Source organism: Panthera pardus, unplaced genomic scaffold (assembly GCF_024362965.1).
Source record: "Panthera pardus isolate Hobbes unplaced genomic scaffold, ASM2436296v1 HiC_scaffold_6, whole genome shotgun sequence".
In the NCBI taxonomy this organism is placed as follows: domain Eukaryota; kingdom Metazoa; phylum Chordata; class Mammalia; order Carnivora; family Felidae; genus Panthera; species Panthera pardus.
Genome location: NW_026526991.1, coordinates 2,831,256 through 2,849,137, shown reverse-complemented (window position 1 = coordinate 2,849,137; position 17,882 = coordinate 2,831,256).

The following is a 17,882-nucleotide window of genomic DNA, read 5'->3' as shown; positions in this document are numbered from 1 at the left end:
CGCCATGCTCATCAAAACACCCTCGGCCTCTTTGCTGCCGAGGAAAATGCTGGGTACAAACCTGCCTTAAGACACTTCAATTTGGGCAGACCCAGTCACACGGGTTTTCATTCCTTCCTCCCATTAAATATTCTGAGGTTTCTGGCACCCGGCCTGTGCTGGGCGGAGGCTGCATGATAAAGGCAGCGGGCTGGGCCTGGAGAAGCCAATAAAACAGCCACCTCTTTCCCTGGGGCCAGGAAGTGGGCCCTGGAAGATGCCGGAAGCCAGCCTGCCGGCCGGGGCCCTATCCTGACTTGGGCCCTTTTGTGTGTCTGGGCCCAGGATCTCCAGGAGGTGCCCTGCACTTGGAGTGTTTGTTCCCTGGCCTGTGTTTAGAAAGGCCACATGGCCTGAACACTGTTGGTGTTCCTGCCCAATGAGGGTGAGCCTCAGCGAAGACTCTGAGAAGCCAGACCCTCGCCCCTCAATAGGCTGAAAGATCTTTTTTTCTTGACACCTCTGCATTGTGCTCAGAAGGAAACCTCTTTTCTCCCCAAGTCCTGTGGTATTTAGTGCCTGATGCCTTTGCTCGTCCCTCATTAAGTAGCAGCACTAGGCTCAGTTGGTCCTGTCCAAGGCCTGTCCCCAAGGTGTTTAGTGGGTGAATACTGAGTGAACAGAAGATGTCTTGTCTCCCCTGAGTAGTTCCCAAAGTCCTACAAATGAATAATCCCGGCTACCATTTACTGTCTATGCTGTGACAGCTGCATGCCCTCATATAAGAGGGGACACAGGTCACTCAGGTAGTTCGGCCAAACCCAGGCTGCTCTGTGTCGTAGGGTGGGCTCCGGAGGCGCTGAGCTTCCCGTCCTGCCTTGCGGGTCTTGCACAACTCCAGTGGCCTGGAGTGGAGCTGAGTGGCCTGGTATTCTCAGCTCAGGGGCCTGGACTGTCATTCTGGGAGTTTGTGGGGCCATCACTTCAGCCAGGGTCCATCGAGATCCTACTGATTCGATCCCCAAATGTCCCTTAAATCCAGGTCTCCCCGTTTGTCCCAGGTCACCACACAGAGCACCATTTCCCTCCTCTCTGCCACCTCCAACTGCCAGTTCTCCCTTTTCAACCCATCCCTATCCTGCATTTTCTGAAAAAGCAGACTCCGGCCTTAAAACCCCTGGGGAGTAGTCCCTTGCCCTCTGAATGAAGTCTACACTTTCTCATGTGGCTTATGAAGCTCTGGGCCACATTTTAGCCTGCTCCTGAGGCACCCCACTTCAGGCTTTAAGATGGCAGCAAAAGCGAAGTTCTCACTTCCTCGCCCCGCCACACAGCTGGGCCTTCCACCTGGTAGGCCAACAGCCACATCTGCTTCCCCAGGTGCTTTCAGATTAGAGTCACCTATGTGCCCTTCTGGTTCCTCTGCAAGGACTGTGAGGTCCTTGATGGGACCGTCTCGTTGCACAGACTCCCTAAAGTCCAGCATGGTATGTGTTGAGTTGAATGAATGAAAGAATGAATGAAGGGATCCAGTGAGTTTCCAAGATGGGCCTTAAGCAAATAATCACAATGTGGTTACGTGCCCACCCAACATCAGACAAGACCAATGGCAGGTCTCGTGGGGGCAGCTGTGCCAGCCACATGGGGATCCAGGAAGCTCTTGGCCTTGCCAAGAGCCACTAAAGCCTACCTTTTCCCCTTCCTTATCTCGGGCCTGCTCTTTTGCCTGTTCTAGAAGACTGTCTTGCACCTCACTGTGGCTTCACTAGTATGAAGACACCTATGGGTTCCTGTCGGACTTCTGCAGAGGACTCGAGGGTGGGGGTAGGGGGAGGCACTGAGGGGATTTAATATCAGCTAATGTTTACCACATACCAGGTTTGAGCCAAAGGCTTTTCATGTATAATCTCATTTAACCCTCACATTCCCATTTTACTGTTGAGGGAAATGCAGCACAGAGAAGTTCAGTAACGTGAGGACGGAAGGTGTCAGAGCCAGGATTTGAACACAGATTGTCTTACTCCACTATGATTTGAATTCAGGATAAACAGGTGGGCCTTTTCTTCACTCATTGGCTTGCAGGGGCCATGAGCCACCTGGTGGTAAGCTGGCCTTCTTCCCTCCCAGTGCGGTTTAGAAACCAAGTCTGAGGGAACTTGCCAAAGCGACCTTGTTACCATGGCAACAGCCACGTTCCCTGCATCTGCGATTTTGCGGGTGGAATTATCAGTCATTATCTGCATGCATGTGAACCTGAGAGACTCCGGCATCTCCAAAGTGGCCATACCTGTTGGGATTCTGGGGTGGTGTTTGGGGTCGACCAAAGTGGGCAGAGGGGTGAGGGGCCCTGTGGGCTTCCTCTCCAGACCAGGCCCAGGCCCCTGTTACCCTCAGTCTGAGGCAACTTCCAGAACACAAAATGTGCAGAACAATGTCCATCACGAAGCAACCGCTCTTCTACTCAGAAACCTTCAGTGGCTCTAAATCCTCTGTCCTGTTGGTGACTTACCCCTTTGGGTCAAGTAGAATGTGGACTGACCATTGTGTATTTTTTCCTCATTAAAAACAAACCTCTAAACTCTCCCTCTGCAAATCCTCTCTCCCATCTGGGCCCATTTCTCCTCGTGACCCACGCTCACCTCCACTGCCTATCACTGACCCAGCACAGACATACCTTTATTTTCACCTTGACCTCTGTGACAACTTTCCACCAGTCTCTCACTACAAGCGTCCGTGTGCTCAGCAAGTATTTCTTCAGTCTCTTAGCTGGAGGCCGCGCTAGGAGCCAGGGACTCAAGGAGCGAAGCAGAGCCTGCCCCTGCCTGCCTCCTGGAGCTGGAGAGCTGGCAGGAAATGCACACGAACTGAGCCATTGTCAAATCCAGTAATCCTGGGTGGAAAGATGTGGGAGCTCCAGGGCCCAGGAGGAGGAAGATGAGCTGTGGGAGGGGTCAGGCGGGGGAGGGAGAGACGAGGCTTGAGGGCTGGGCCGGGCTGGAGCCTGGAGGATGCCTTACACCTGAGCCCGCAGGCAATGCATGCAGGGCCCACAAGGGCAGCAAAGAAAGGCAGAAAAGTTCTAACTTGGTCACATCACTCCGGGTGGACCAGGAGAGCCCTGTGACCGGATAGCACTCTCCAGCCCTGGTCTCCTTTGGAAAAAGGGAGGACTGGGTCAGGTAGTCTTTTAAGCCTTTAAACAATGTTAAACCCCAGAGAAAGGCCACATTTGCAACACAGAAAGTTTTCTCAGGCTGGAGAAAGGCCACCCCAGGCCTCCCTCTGCTTCTCCCTAATCCACCCCAGGGTACCTGGGTTCCCCCATTTCCTCCCCATTAACTTGGGAAGTTGGACTTTATTATTTCTTTCAAAGTACATTGGAAGATTGATATACAGTGGAATAGAGATTTAACATGTAAAGTCACTAAAACACTAGGGCTAATTTATTTATTTTTTAATTTTCTTAATGTTTATTTTTGAGAGACAGAGTATGAGTGGGGGGCGGGGGGCGGGGCAGAGAGCAAGGGAGACAGAGGATCCTAAGTGGGCTTTGCTCTGCCAGCAGAAAGCCTGATGAGGGGCTTGAACCCACGAACTGTGAGATCATGACCTGAGCTGAAGTCTGACGCTTAACTGACTGAGCCACCCAGGCGCCCCGACTAGGGTTAATTTAATAGGAGGTAGAGAGGATAATAAGAATTTGGTCCTGCATGGGAACATTACAAACAAGGGGAAATGGGTGAACTATATTAATATATACGAACCAGAAGCGATCTCTAAAATCCAGTTAAATAAAAGAAGCCCGGGGATAGCCTGTGGAGTATGGTCCTGCACATTAAGGGTCCCAGGGTTTTTGGGGCGCCTTGGTGGCTCAGCTGGTTAAGCGTCGGACTTCCGGCTCAGGTCGTGATCTCCCCGGTTCACGGGTTTGAGCCTCACGTCGGGCTCTGCGCCGACACCTGGGAGCCTGGAGCCTGCTTCCGATTCTGTGTCTCCCTCTCTCTGCCCCTTACCTGCTCGCACTCTTTCTCAAAAATAAACAAAACATTAAAAAAAAAAAAAAAACTTTTAAAAGGGTCTCAGGTTTTTTCATCTGTAAAATGAAGATAAAAAATTGCTCTCTGTCCCTCCCCCGTTCATGCTCTGTCTCAAAAATAAATAAACGTAAAAAAAAAAAAAATAGTGCAACCTCACAAGGTAGTGATAAAGTTTACGTAAGTTAATGCTCCTTAGTGTGTTCAGAATTATTTATTTTGAGAGAGAGCGAGCGCACGCGCATGAACAGGGGAGGGGCAAAGAGAGAGAACTGGTAGCAGCACCCCCCCCCCCGCCCCCCCCGCCAGGGCCAGGCAATCAGCACTGAGCCGTGGTGAGGCGTGAACTCACGAACGAACTGTGAGATCATGACCTGAGCCGAAATCAAGAGTCAAGACGCTTAACTGACTGAGCCACCCAGGCGCCCCTAAAACCATTTTGGAAATGAGTGAAAGTATGTAATCCACAACAGTGGTTGGTGACCCAGACATTATAAACAAGTAAACGTTCACACAAATATATAATTATAAATTATGCAAAGAAGAATACAAAGAAGAAAATGCAGAAAGAAGAAAATGCAAAGAACAGGCTCAATGGACAAATATGGGAGTCAGCAAGAAAAGGAGAGGCTGCACACTTTGGGGGCCCCCTGCCTGTGCTACGGTTATCCAGTGCTCAGGAATTTGGGGAATTGAGGCTTCATGTGGAAGGGGAAACGGTTATTAAAAAGAAGCCGGGGGGGGGGGGGGGCGCCTGTGTGGCTCAGTTGGTTAAGCGTCCGACATCCGGCTCAGGTCATGATCTCACAGTTCATGGGTTTGAGCCCCACGCTGGGCTCTGCGCTGACAGTGTGGAGCCTGTTTGAGAATCTTTCTCCTTCTCTCTCTGCCCCTCCCCCACTTGCATTTTTTTTCTCTCTCTCTCTCTCTCTCAAAATAAATAAATAAACTTTAAACAAACAAAAAAGAAGCCAGATGGGGCGCCCAGGTGGCTGAATCAATTGAATGTCTGGCTCTTGATTTTTAGCTCAGGTCACGATCTCGAGGTTTGTGAGTTCCGGCCCTGCATCGAGCTCTTTGCTGACAGGGCAGAGCCTTACTGGGGAGTCTCTCTCTCTCCCTCTTTCTGACCCTCCCCCCACCCCCCCCCTCAAAATAAATAAATAAATAAATAAATAAACTTAAAAAAAAGAGTAATAAAAATTAAAAGAGGCCGGAGAACTAGGCATGATTGAATGGAGTCTCTTCTTCAGAAAATCAGATGGAATCTTCCCCAAAATGCAAATCACACAATGTCATTCCTAGGCTTAAAACCACTCAGTAGCTCTCTGCCCTGGGGGTAAAGACCAAATTTCATGTTCTCCAGAAAAATCTGGCCCCACATCACCTCCTCCACCTCTCCGAGGTCTGGCCTCGGATGCCTAGCTTTTCCTATCTGCCCTGGGGCTGGTACTGGAGCATTCCCAGGGCCCCCACCAACTCCAGGCCATGCCCCCTCTTGCGCCAGCCCCTCACCTTAAAGGTGACCTCTCTGGTGCCATTCTTCTCTGCTCCTTCCCAGCACTTTCTCCGAGTGGAATTAAACACTCGCTCATTTACCCTGTTCGTGATCTCCCTGGTGACCCCAGGAGCCTGTGGTTTTGTCTGCCACTCTCCCCTCTGAGCATCTTGTGTCTGAGTGGCCTGGCACACACGAGACACTGGACAGACCCTGGCTGGAATGCTGAGGTGACTCCGTGTCATCCACAGTCCCCTCTGAGTGACCTGCTCTCTCTCACATGTTTCCTGAAAGACTTTCTGTCTCCCTGACATGGCTCCGTTCATCCATCTACTGACAGCTAAGTAACCCTTAGCTCTGGATCTAGAGGGAACCTCTTCTGGGGAGCACCCCCTGACCACCCCCCTGGGTTTTCACACCATGCTGTCATTGTCCCCCTCCCATTGTCACACTGTGGTACCTCTGCATTTCCCGGAGCTTAGATTCCAGTGGAAGGAGACAGAAGATGAAAAAACGAATAGGAAAAATTATATAGCACTATGAGGGGTAAGGAAGCGAGCAGTGTGGCAGGAGAGGTGGCGGTTCTGGGTAGGGCGGTCAGGAATGTTCTCCTGTGAAGGATGGCCTTCCAGACCTGAAGCAGAGGGACTGGGGAGCCCCATCCGTCTAGGGGGAGAACAGTCCAGGCCAGTGCAAAGACTCTGCCCCGGCAGAATGGAGCCCATGTGATTGGAGCCGAGCGAACCTGGGCAGAGAGGAGGAGAAGAGGGCAGGAAGGGTGGAGGGCTGGTTCTGGTTCGGAGTATGCAGACCCCGAAGCCATTGTAAGGCCTCTGGCTTTTACTCTGAGTGAGATGGGGAAGCTGCAGGGCTGTAGGCTCAGGAGGGGCAGGATGTGACTTAAAGAAATGAGCATCCAGTGCGCCTGCCCTGGCCAGGCTGAGTCCTAAGAGAGATGCCAATCAGACACTGAACCAACCCCCCAGGGCCTCAGGCGGTGGGGTACTCCCCCCCCCGCCCCGCCCCAACAGAATCAGATTTCTATTGTAGAAATGTCCTTGCCACTGGCATACCACACGGATGGCCTGGAACACCTTGCCTGACCTGTACAGTATGCTCTGATAAAGATGGTTAAATAAAACAAACCCCAATTTCTTCTCCTCTTTCTCCTTCCCCTGCTTTCTCCCCGAAACATTTATTCAAAGCCTATTACACAAGCAGTAATACTGGATTACAAGCCACAGAATAAAATATCCACAAATGCATGCTGATGTAAAGGAATGACTGAGTAAATAAATAAATGGGGCCAGGGGAGAGGAAGGAATAGCTCTTTCAGTAGAATTCCAATTAATAAATGTAGAAATGAATGAGGGAAATAGAAACTCGCCATTGGAACACCGCAATGATAAACTTTGCAGGCAAGTTCCACTGATGGACAGGAAAATCAGAGGGCACATTTTGAGGAAAACAGAACATTTGCATGGTCTAAAAATATTTCCCCCAAGATATTTGTTACCTACAAAGGGAAAATACTCCCAGGACAATGGAGAAAGTTGGTGGACACCGTCTTAACCAAGTGATTAGCTTAATATCCCAGGAATAAGACATAGCAATATCATATACCCCCTGAGGAGAAGAGGGTTACTTCTGTGTTATTCTTCCCTCCAAGGCATAACTTCCATCTCATCGCGAGAAAACACAAGACAACCCCAAAGTGCAGGACATTCTACAAAACACCTGACCAGTATTCTTCAAGTGTCAAGGTCACGAAAGATGAGGAAAGATGAAGGAGCTGTCACAGATTAGAGGAGAGTAAGGAGACATGACAGGCTTGATGTGGCTTGGATTTTAGAACAGGGAAAAAAAAGGACATTAATGGAAAAATTGGTGAAATCTGAATAAAGTCTGTAGTTAGTAGCATTGTGCCAACGTTTTTCTTTTCTTTTCTTTCTTTTCTTTTCTTTTCTTTTCTTTTCTTTTCTTTTCTTTTCTTTTCTTTTCTTGTATTTTAATATGGTTTTGATAATTGTACTATGGTTATGTAAGATGTTAACCTGAGAGGAAGCTGAGTAAGGATATACGGGAACTCTCTGGGCTATTTTTGCAACATTTCTGTAAGTCTAGAATTATTTCAAAATAAAAGGTAAGAAAAAGAAAAAAAAATTTAGAAGGCTATCATCCCCCTGGCCCCCAGCTTGTGATCTCTAAATACTACTTCCCTCAAAGGAACCAGGGCTCCTTAGAGAATGGCCGATTCCAGGTCAGAACACGAGGGGCAGAACTGAAGAGGAGTTTGGAACACCTTGAAACATTAACTGTCAAAGAAGCTATCAAGACTCACAGGAAGGGGCGTCTGGGTGGCTCAGTCAGTTAAGTGTCCGACTTCAGCTCAGGTCATGGTCACACAGTTGGTGAATTCGAGCCCCACGTCAGGCTCTGCTGACAGGCCTGGAGCCTGCTTCGGTTTCTGTGTCTGCCTCTCTCTCTGCCCGCCACACCCCCCCCCCCCGCCCCTGCTTGTGCTCTGTCTCTCTCTCTCTCTCAAAAATGAATAAACATTGAAAAAAAATTGAGGGGTTGGGGCGCCTGGGTGGCTCAGTCGGTTAAGTGCTGCCTTTGGCTCAGGTCATGACTTTGTGGTTGATGGATTCAAGCCCTACATCGGGCTCTCTGCTGTCCATGTGGAGCCTGCTTCAGATCCTCTGTCCCCCTTTCTCTCTGCTCCTCCCTCACTTGCTCGCTCGCTCTCTCTCAAAAATAAATAAATAAAAATTTTATATATATATATATATATATATATATATATATATATATATGACTCAAAGGGTGTCCCAAGGACTCCAGAGCCAAGCTGAAGAGATTTGCACAGACCAGAGATGGGATAATTTGAACATCCACAAGAGTAATAACTGTAATGGACTAAAGTACATCAAATATTTAAATCCGTGGGTTCCTAATTATGCTCAACATAATCATTTAAAAAATCAATCTGTCACCCTTAGTGGGTGCTGGAGATCCAACTTATTCTTTTGAAGATCAGTGAATAAAGGTCAAGAAGGAAGCATTTATCCTGCCCTTCCTTCATGACCTGCACCTCAGAGGAACCAAGTAGGTGACGAGGGAAGTTTCTCCTCATGGAAGTATTCCAGCCAATAGAAGACAGAACGCTCAAACTGGATGACTTCCTCTTGCAGCTCCTCATGAATTAAGAGATCGAAGCATTGAACAGCGGTGGCCGCTTACGTCACACAAAGAAAGCCAGACACAATTTGCCTCCTAATGAAATCACAAAACACCTCTTATAAGTTAGTCTTGCCAGAAAACACTAATCTGAATCTAATCAGGCTCTAGATTGGACTATCAATTCACCAGAAATACAAAGGACAGAGAAGCTTGTTGAATTATACCACAGGGATACAAGCAGCAAAACCCACACAATGGGATAGGGTAGGATAAGTTGTGTGTTTGCAAAGAAAAGAAAAAGATGTGGAGCGGGGAACCATGGATAAAAGACACTGAACTAGCATATAAAGTAATTGTACAGTGCAGTTTTAATTTTTACCCTAATTAAACAAACAAACAAATAAAAACACTGTGATCGGGCACAGGGTGGCTCAGTCAATTAAGTGTCCAACTTCGGCTCAGGTCATGATCTCTCGGTTCATGAGTTTGAGCCCCATGTCGGGCTCTGTGCTGACAGCTCAGAGCCTGGAGCCTGTTTCAGAGTCTGTGTCTCCCTCTCTCTCTTTCTGCCCCGACCCTGCTCACACTCTCTCTCTTTCTCTCTCAAAAATAAATAAACATAAAAACATGAAAAAAAAAACTGTAAGAGGGAAACATCTCGGTCATTTATGAGACTATTGGAAATTTGAACACTGCCTGGCCCTTTGACAATATTAAGAAATAATTGCATGTCTATTTTGTCATAATGGTATTGTGGTTTTCTATATATCTATAATATATATATATATATGTATATATATATATATAAAGTATATTTATATATCTAAAGTATATATATATAAAGTCATATATATAAAGTATATTTATTTATTTTGAGAAAAAGAGTAGGGGAGGGACAGAGAGCGAAGGAGAGAGAGAATCCCAACCAGGCTCCATGCTGTCAATGCTCAGCTTGAACCCACCAATCATGAGATCATGACCTGAGCTGAAATCAAGAGTTGGACATTTGACTGACTGAGCCACCCAGGTGCCCCTGTATATAGTAATATAGCAAAAGGTCTTATTTTGAGAGATACACACTGGAATGTTTAGTTTATTTTATTCAAAGGTTTTATTTTTTTAAGTAATCTCTACACCCAATGGGGGGCTTGAAATCACAACCCCTAGATCAAGAGTTGCATGTTCCACTGACTGACCAGTCAGGCTTGGTAGGCAACTGCCCCCCCCCCCCACCCCGTGCACTGAAATGTTTAGAGAAAAAATGGTATGAGGTGTGGATTTACTTCCATGGAATATGTCATGGAGGTATGGATGGGTGTGGTCAGGTATGATTTGATGGTTATTGGGCTGATGAAGTTTCATTATCTTATTCTATTTTTTTAGTGTATGTCCAATATTCTACATCATAAAATCTTTTACAAACATCTGCACTCTACAACTTAGAGATAATAAGTATTACCACTTTGTAGGTTACCAGCGTCAGTCTTTTAAAAAAAATTGATGTAGGGGCACCTGGGTGGCTCAGTTGGTTAAAGGTTTGACTCTTGATTTCTGCTCAGGTCATACTCTCACGGTTCGTGGGTTCAAGTCCCACATCGGGGTCCACACTGACAGTGCTGAGCCTACTTGGGATTCTCTCTCTCTCGCTCTCTCTCGCTCTCTCTCTGTCTCTGCCCCTCCCCTGCTTGTACTCTCTCTCTCTCAAAATAAACTTTAAAATAAAGAAAGAAATAAAAATTAAAAATTGATGTAGATGTGCCTGTGTATTTTATAAAATTGGGTCATACAATATATATCTTTTTAGCAACCTGTTTCTATAATATATTACCATCACAATAAATATCCTACTACTGGATAATTTTTAAAAGTCTTTCATGCCTCAGTGTGACAGACGCAATGTTAAGCCCGATTTCCTACCTCCAGAGCAGCCCGTGATCTAGGGGAGTGAGCAAGTTTCACCTCTGTGACTCAGTTTCTTCCTCTCTATAATGGGAGTGCCCTTTCTCATTCGCAGCTGTACAGTTTTAAGGACAGAATATTCATTCTGCTGCTCATGCCTCCCTTCCAAAGGAGGTCTGGACTTAATTCTAGGCAGTAGCCCCCACACCTCTGAAAGAAGGTGGGCATCCTGCACACAGCAGGCACTTAATTATTACATCAATGAGCTCCACTTCAGAACCTGGAGCTTCATTCATTATCATAACAATACTGTCATTCACATCTTCCTCTGGGCAGCACCCCCCCTTCCCAGGACTCCTCTGGGGTCCCAGAGCCCCCGGTTCTTCCCATGGCTGCACTGTGGTTTATGGTTGCCTTTTTAGCTTCTCCAGCAGACCTGGAGCTCCTCAGGCCCCCAACACCTGGCCAAGGGTCTGGCGCACAGGAAGCTCTCATAAACGTGTTTCTTTTCACTAAATGAAACATGAAAAAGAAAGGCCACCCAGAGTGCATGGCCAAGAGTGTGTGTTTACTCACACCCCAATCCAATTTAAACTCCTTAGTGACTTTTTATAAAATCAAGTGCCAAGGCGGTTGACACTTAGTTGGCCAAATGGTTCCTTGGGAGGTAGAGGAGGAAGGTTTAAGGGGATGAGACAGTGGGATAGCCAGGAGGGAGGCACTGAGTGCTGAGTCCTGGACATGGGGAGGAAAGGAAGCAGGGGGAAGGGCACCTTGGCCCCCACCACTCAGCTGTGCTAGGTGAGTCCCTGAGGTTGAGAAAGGGAAGACAAAGCCTGAGGAAGGCATCTGGGGCTGGCATCTTTCCCATTTGGCAATCATGATTGCTCCAGACCCACCACTGCCCCTGCCCACTTCCTCCTAATATTCCCGCCTCTCAACCTGTGGTCTGATCTGGTTGGCCCTGGGCCTCACCCATACCCCCCGCCCCCCTCCTCTGGGCATGTTTACCTGGTGAGGTACAGATGCTGTGGGATGTGCACTTTCGGCCTCCCTCAGGCTGGGGGCCAGGGGACATGGCATGGGAAGCTGTTTTGTTTCTGCTGTAAAGGAGGGACATCAGTTCAGACAGACTCCTATTTAGTGGAGCTAGTGAGGAGTTGTTGGGGAGAGGAACACCCTTGTTCAGTTTGCAAAGCCCACAGGGACACTCGTTGCTCAGGCTGTGGAACCGGAGCTCCCCTGGCAGGATCCATGACCATCTAGCTGAGGGTGCCTGCTGAGTGATACAGGGCCTGGCTCTTTGCTGGAGGAGGCTTGGGAAATATTTACTGAATGAATGAATGAATGAATGAATAAACCATGGTAAACAGAGCTGCACTAACCATGGGCAAAGTAGAAAGGAGCAACAGTTCCAAAGTCAGGAAGACAGACCTGAGTTCAATCCCTTTCTCTGCCAGGTACTCACTGAGAGACTTGGGGACAAGCCACCTAAAATGTCCTAGGGCCCCTGGTTCCTAAACTGTAAAATGAAAGCAGAAAATTCTACCTTCTTTATGAGATTTACATAGGATGTCTGTAGAGCAGGTGTCACATGATAGGCTTAGTAAATGGTCACTACTGTTGTTAGTATTGTTTACTGATTCCACAAATGTGCATCAAGCACCTACTGTGTGCCAGGTGCTCTCTAGGCACAAGGACCAGCTCACTGAACAAGACACACCACGACCTATTGCCTCATGGGGTTTACATTCAGGTAGAGGAGAGAGGCAATAATCAAGAGATGAGTGAAGTAACATGTTGGAAAGAGATAAATGCCATGGGGGAGAAAACAAATAGACAAGGTTGTGGAATGAGGCGTGCAGGGAGATGGGCTGGGTTGTCACCTTATTTTACTTTTCTTAAATGTGGAGGCACCTGGGTGGCTCAGTCGGTTGAGCGTCCGACTCTTGATTTGGCTCAGGACGTGATCTGACGTGATCTCAGGACGAGTCTATATCGGGCTCGGTGCTGACGGTGCGGAGCCTGCTTGGTATTCTCTCTCTCCCTTTCTCTCTGCCCCTCTCCTGCTCTCTCTCAAAAAATAAACTAAAAAATAATAAAATAAAATGTGTATTTACTTGTTTTGAGAAAGAGAGAGAGAGCACAAACAGGAAGGGGCAGTGAGAGACGGAGAGAGAGAATCCCAAGCCCCTATTTGGGGCTCGATCTCACAAACCTCGAGATCATGATCTGAACAGAAATCAGGAATCAGGAGCTTAATCGACTGAGCCACCCAGTCGCCCCTGGATTGTCATTTTAAACTGTCAGTGCAGGCTTCATTAAGAAGGTGGCGTAGGAGCCTTTGCTGGAGGTGAGGGAGGCAGGTGGGCCAGTATCTCAAGCAGGAGTAACCCAGAGCCGTGGAGAGCTGGGGTGGGGGTGTGGTGTTGCCTGCAGTGGTGGCAGAGGAGTGAGCAGGGAGAGGAAGTCAGGGGTAGGGGTGGTCAGATCCCACAAGACATTGCTGGCCACCGCTGCGAACTTAAAGTTTACTCTGAGCAAAGAAGCGCTGCTGAGTTTTTAGCAGAAGAATGACAGGATCCGACTTACTCATGAGAAGGACAAGGCACTGCCAGGTTGAGCCGAGACTGCAGGGGGGCGGGGGGCAGGGGTGAGAAGAACAGAATCCCCGGTGGCCGGTGTGCTGCGTGTGCTGGCAGGGGCGGTGGTGAGGGGTAGTCAGATTCTGGGTGTATTTTGAAAAGTCAGCTTGGTTTCCTGAGGGTTTGGATGTGGAATGTGAGAGGGAGAGAGGGTCCAGGATGATTGTGGGGTTTGAGATCTGAACAAGTGGAAGGGATCAGTGGCCACCTGAAGGTGGAGGCTGCAGGTGAAGCAGGTTTGGGGAGGAGATCAAGGGGTCAGGTTTGGATGTAATTTTCTAAAAAAAAATTTTTTTTAAGTTTAGTTACTTCGAGAGAGAGAGAACACACATGCGCGAGCAAGGGAGAGAGAGAAAACCAAGCAGGCTCTGTACCATCAGGGCAGAGCCCAATGCAGGGCTCGATCTCATGAACCTTGAGATCATGACCTAAGCCAAACTCAAGAGTCGGAGGCTCCACCGACTGAGCCACCCAGGCACCCCCAGTTTGGGATGTATTAAGATACAGATGTTAGCCACACAGAGATATTTAACAGGCTACTGACATAAATTTGGGAGTTGTTAGTAAGTACTACTATTTTTCCCTCACCCTTGATCCTCACACCAGATGGTAAGAAAGGCTGATTATTCTCCCAGCTTGAAAGAATGGAAGTCCTACCAAGAGTATATGCCCTTTCGAAGAATTGAAAACAGGTATTCGAACCAATACTTGTCTATGAATGTTCACAGCAGCACTATTCACCATAGACAAAAGGTGGAGACGACTCAGGTGTCCATCAGCAGATGAAAGGATGTATAAAATGTGGGATGCCTATACAATGGAGTATTATTCAACCGTAACAAGGAAACCTCAAGAACACATTAGGTAAAAGAAGCCAGCTGCAAATGGCCACACAGCGTATGATTCCATTTATAGGAAATATCCAGAATAGGTAAATTTACAATTTTTTTTTAAAGTAGGCCCCAAACCCCACATGGAGCTTGAACTCAACACCCTGCGATCAAGAGTCGCACGCTCCACCGACTGAGCCAAGCAGGCACTCCCAGAAAAGGGAAATTTAAATCTATAGAGACAGAAAGCAGATTAGTGGTCGCGGGGGTTGGGGAAAGAGGGAAAAAAGGAGTGATTACTTAATGAGTCCAAGATCTGCTGTGACAGTGATGAAAATGTCTTGGAACTAGATGGAGGTGACGGTTGCACAACATTGAAAATGCACAAAATGCCACTGAATGATACACTTTAAAATGGTTAACTTTAGGGGCGCCTGGGTGGCTCAGTTGGTGAAGAGTCAGACTTTGGCTCGGGTGATGATCTCACGGTTCATGAGATTGAGCCCCGCATTGGGCTGTCAGCACAGAGCCTGCTTGGGATTCCCTCTCCTTTTCTCTCTGCCTTCCCCTGCTCTCTCTCTCTTTCTCTCTCTCAAAAATAAATAAGCATTTTAAAAAATAAATAAAATAGTTAACTTTGTATTATGTGAATTTTACCTCAATGGAACAAACAAAACCTCTGAAGCACCTAACGCAGGGCTCTGTAGCTCCCTGCCCTGTGCGCTGACCCCGGCTGCTATTCTCCACTGGGCCCAGCAGTCTCCATTCCCCTTGGACTGGAGTAGCCAAGAGAAGCAAAGGGATGTGTCCCCTGTGAGATCAGGTTAGAGCAACTGGATTGCCCAAATCCCAAACCAGGAAATCTGGTCTGACAAGCATGGGATTCACATCTGAAATCAGCCCTGCCCTGGAACCTGTACTTCCGGGTCTGGTTGGTTCTGCTTGGGAAGGAAAGGGTGGGGGGGAGCAGACAGTCAAACCTCCATATTTAACCCTTCAGGGTCCAAGGCTCCCAGAGTCAGGAGGGACTTTAGACAATATCTGGGAGGAAGTGGAAGCTCCGAGCAGATAAAATATCTTCTCCCAAGTCACACAGCCTGTAAATGGCTGGACTCGTCTAAGAGGAAGCGAACCAATGTTTATATAGCACTGGCTCTTGTCCAGGTGCCTCAGAGACGTTCTATGAACCACCTGCAGGGTATATGTTAATAGCTCCATTTTGCAGAGGAGATTCTGGGAGGCTTAGTGACCAGCCCAACATTGCACAGTTATTAAGAGGCCGGGCTGGGAGCGCCCCGGGTGGCTCAGTCCATTAAGCTTCGGATTCTTGGTTTTCGCTTAGGTCATGATCTCACGATTTGTGAGATCAAGCCTCATGTGGGGCTCTGCACTGACAGCACGGGGATCCTCTCTGCTTGGGATTCTCTCTCTCCCTCTCTCTGCCCCTCCCCCCACTCACACTCTCTCGCTCTCTCTCATGCTCTCAAAAATAAATAAACTAAAAACAAAAAACAAAAAAAACCCTCAGCGCTGGCAGTGGAGTAGGGGTCTACATGACTCTTTACAATCTGTAAGTCTTGCTAGGCTTTTGTCGGTCTTGTTCACATGGGTATCCCCGATGCCAAGAGAATGAATGAATGGGTCACACCAAGGTCTTTCCATTCTTCTGTATCTCCTTCCAGACTCACCCTGTTCAAAGTTAACAAACACTCTGGGGCTTGCTAGCACAGTTGCCATGGTAACTGAACTCTTAGAACTTAGAAACAACAGCTACAGGCGATTCAGGACAAAAGCAGTGAACCCTTCTCTTGCTAAACTAGGTAAGGCTTTTCTGTCCATGCGGACAAGGGTTAACACAAACCAGCCAAGAGTAAGAAGATATTTGCTAACACACCTTTAGTGTTATGGACCGTGGTTGTTGACCAAGGACCCTTTGTTACCCACCACTGTCACCTTTGCCACAGATGTGTGGCTTAAAAAATGGTATCTATTGAGGACATCTGCTTTAAGTGGTAACTAAATTATAACCCCACTCTACCACCGGTGCCTGGAATCAGCAGGAGATAACTGCCGTTACCTGAACAGGTTGATAGCATTTTAGCTCAAAGCAGGAGAATTGCCAGTGTTGCTGAGTAGTAGAAACCTATAGCTTTTGGACTTTTTGAAGTACTGAAAATAACTTAAGACCCTTCCAAACAAAATAAGAATTGACAATGAAGAAATAGCCACAGCCATTTAAAAAACAAACAAACAAAAACAAAAACTTCAAAGAATTGACTATTATGCAAATAAGTGAGAAAACCTGAACTAAACGGATGGTTTTTTTGGGAAACCATAAATTACCAAAATCAATCCATGAAGACAATTCAATTCTTTTTTTTTTTAATGTTTATTTTTGAGAGGCAGAGACAGAGCATGAGCGGGGGGAGGGGCAGAGAGAGAGGGAGGCACAGAATCTGAAGCCGGATCCAGGCTCTGAGCTGTCAGCACAGAACCCAAGGTGGGGCTTGAACTCATACCGGTGATGAGATCATGACCTGAGCCGAAGTCAGACGATTTACCGAAGAAGCCACCCAGACCCCCCGAAAATCAATTCAATTCTAAACAGACCAAATATCATACACATAAAATGGAAATGTTATCAAGGAGCAGTTTTCCCACCCACAAAGGAAAAAACAAACAAGAACACTAGGTCATATAAGTCCTCTGATGACTTCACCAACACTTTAAGGAGCGATAAATAAAAACATCATTCAAATGCTTCAAGATCTTAGAGACAATAATCGTAATAAACCTTATATTTATTGAGTCCCTACATGGTAGCTGCACTCTGTTGTATTCTTCAATTCTCATGATAATCCTATGAAAAAGATAAGTTATTATCCTCATTTTAGAGATGAAAAAAACTCAGGCAAAAGGAGTTAAATCACTTGTTTCAGGACTACACAACTGTTAATGGCAGATCCCAATTTGAACCTGGTGAGTTTAGTTCCAGAAACTTACTCTCTTAACCACTCTATCAGGTCAACTCTTCCAAATGCCTTTTATGAATATTACATATCAATACCCCAATCTGTCAAAGATAGCAGGAGGGAGGAACAACTATAGACTAGTTTCATAACAGCAAAAGTTGTAAGCCAAATTTTGGCAAACAGAATCCAGCAAACAATAAAAATTGTATATATACCACAACCGAGTATGGGTATACCAAGAACATAAGACGGTTCAATATTAGGAATGTTATTGATATTATTCACCATACTTATAAATCATTGGAGAAAAGTGTATGATTATTACGTAATGCTGCAAAGGTATTTGGTGAAAGTCAAAGTCCATGCCTAATTCAAAAAGAAAATTTCTAAACAACAGGAAGGGAAAGATATGTTCTTAAAATACAATTGCGCGCACACACACACACACACACACACCTCAAGCCAAAAAGCCAGTTTGTAAGGATAAAATACTAGAATACTAAAAGCATTCTCATTAATGTCAGGATAAAACAAGGATATTCACTACCATCACATACATAATTTTATTTAAAATTGTTCCAGAGGCACTTACCAATGTAATTAAACAAGTGGACAAAGAAACAAAAAAGAGGTATAGAGATTTAAAAAAGAAGAGATATAGTTATTATTATTTATAGGTGATATGACACAATTATATCTCAGAAAACGTAAGAAATTCAACTAAAAACTGTAGCACAAAGAGAATTCAGTAGGTGTCTAAGTACAAATTTAGTATGCAAAAATAATAGGCTTGGGGCGTATGGCTAGTCGATGGAGCATGTGACTCTTGATCTCGGGGTGGT